Source organism: Oncorhynchus gorbuscha, unplaced genomic scaffold (assembly GCF_021184085.1).
Source record: "Oncorhynchus gorbuscha isolate QuinsamMale2020 ecotype Even-year unplaced genomic scaffold, OgorEven_v1.0 Un_scaffold_9179, whole genome shotgun sequence".
In the NCBI taxonomy this organism is placed as follows: Eukaryota; Metazoa; Chordata; class Actinopteri; order Salmoniformes; family Salmonidae; genus Oncorhynchus; species Oncorhynchus gorbuscha.
This window is the reverse complement of record NW_025745680.1, coordinates 1-2,500: the sequence shown is the minus strand read 5'-3', so window position 1 is coordinate 2,500 and position 2,500 is coordinate 1.

The following is a 2,500-nucleotide window of genomic DNA, read 5'->3' as shown; positions in this document are numbered from 1 at the left end:
CCAGCTTCCCCAAGAAGGTGAAGGTGGGCAGGAAACCCCTCACACTGGACTGGTCACACAGCTGGACCTGGGACAGAGAGGAGGCTCGACAATCATTTTCACACACTTTTGTGTATAAATTCATACCAACCAAATCAATCTATTCCTAAAGTACAGTATGACTTCATTCCTGTCCGTCTGTCAATGACAGCTAGTCCACAACCCTTCCATTCCCACCAGTAACAAAGGTGCACCAACTTCTTTATTCCATCGTTTGAATCTAATCAAGTTTCTTCCTAGTGGTGTGAGAGGACTTGTACACACCTCAGCCCGCTGTTATCATCCCCAGTCAACCCTACAGTCAGCCCTACCACCTGATGCTTACACTAGAGTTTCTACTGTTTCCCAAGGTGACACAACAACACAGACTACAGAGCCAACATTTCAACTGTTTACCAAACAAGCTGGCTTTACCCAACTGATGCTGGATTGTGTGTGTGTGTGTGTGTGTGTGTGTGTGTGTGTGTGTGTGTGTGTGTGTGTGTGTGTGTGTGTGTGTGTGTGTGTGTGTGTGTGTGTGTGTGTGTGTGTGTGTGCGTGCGTGCGTGCGTGCGTGCGTGCGTGCGTGCGTGCGTGCGTGCGTGCGTGCGTGTGTGTGTGCGTGTGCGTGTGCGTGTGTGTGTGTCATCTGCTGGTGTAAAGGAGTGTTGGACTGAGAGAAACATGTTAATATTAACAGACAAAGCCTAGTCATGCTATAGAATGCGGTGACATGAGGGAGATGTTGAGACAATAGTACAAAGATATTATGAATTAGTCAGTAAAGAGTGAGCATTCTCAAGCCGCCAGAAGTCAGAGATTGAACCTTCTCTAAAGAAAGTCATGTAGCTAACGTTAACTAGCTACTGATGTTCGCGGCAAAACTGTGACAGCAAGGCTCATTTCGGTCTCAACCAATGAAATCACTTCATTATATCTACATCTAACCAGTAAGTGTCTTATGCCCTTGGTATATAGCCAACAGAAGCGCTGCATTCGATGGCCAGCCTGGTTTGAGGCGTGGGAAAAGTCTGCATATGCCACAGAAAAGAGTATCTTTATTTCAAGCCGAATTTGAACCTGCGATCAAAAACAAGTGCACTGCCTGTGGCAGTCTTGAGGCCAGGAATGAAATACGTTTTTTGGCCAACACAAGCTCACTGCACTGCTGGTGGCCTGTTATAATGGCAGGCTCAGCCGGACGCAACTCCCTGGACCAGAGCGAGTTAGTGATCTGACTCATGTCAAGGTGATGGAAGGGTGGGGGAAGAGGGGGTTGGACCTACAACTAAATCATAATCTCTCGTTTGCTTTGATCTGAGTGCTCTGATCTGCACAGGCCAAGGTTGGTTCTGGGTTCTGCATTTTTTCAGATGTTCATATCACCATTCATCTTCATACACAAGGGCCGTGGGCTGTTGCTCTGAATCATGTCACAGTGTGTGTCTCAGTCTGTGTGATGCTCAGCTTCCTGTCGAAATGACAAACAAGACTGACGTTGCTTAGTGACACCATAGGTCTGTGACCACCAGCCCAAAAATACTGAGTGATTACAGTTTTTTCCAACTGCTTACACATCAAATCTTTTCTTGTCACACGATTTTGAAACCTCTCACTCAAAGTGCAAAACTACACACCAAATATCCAAATCCATAAGCTATTTCTCAGCCTTTGACTCAGTTGTCAATTGCATAAAACACTTTTTTCAAAACACTGCACACAATTCTCTACCTAAAACACAAAAATCTATCAGGAAGTAACTTGCTTTTTCTTTTCCAAACACAACCAATCAAAATGCTACACTTATTCACTAGGTCACACACACTCCTCACATGTGCAAACACTAATAGCTTAACTGATCACTAACCAATCACTGCTTTACTGTAGTATTGGCCTATAAACAGGTCAAAGGTCAGATGACCTGTTTTGACCAATGGATGCCAACAATGGACAGAGAGCAAGAGGAGTAGGAGGGAGAGGAAGAGGAAGAAGAGGACGAGGGCAAAGAAGAGAAGGAAGGAGAGCCATCTCTGATGAGATTAGGGCAACACTTGTTGATCATGTGATCAACCATGGTTTGACCATGAGAGATGCTGGACTGAGAGTCCAGCCCAACTTGAGTCGATTTCAAATCAAATCAAATCAAATCAAAATGTATTTGTCACATACACATGGTTAGCAGATGTTAATGCGAGTGTAGCGAAATGCTTGTGCTTCTAGTTCCGACAGTGATAACCAACAAGTAATCTAACTAACAATTCCAAAACTACTGTCTTATACACAGTGTAAGGGGATAAAGAATATGTACATAAGGATATATGAATGAGTGATGGTAATGTAATGTAAATGTAAATAATGTAGGGTAAGTAACATTATATAAGGCAGCATTGTTTAAAGTGGCTAGTGATATATTTACATCATTTCCCATCAATTCCCATTATTAAAGTGGCTGGAGTTGGGTAGGTGTCAATGACAGTGTGTT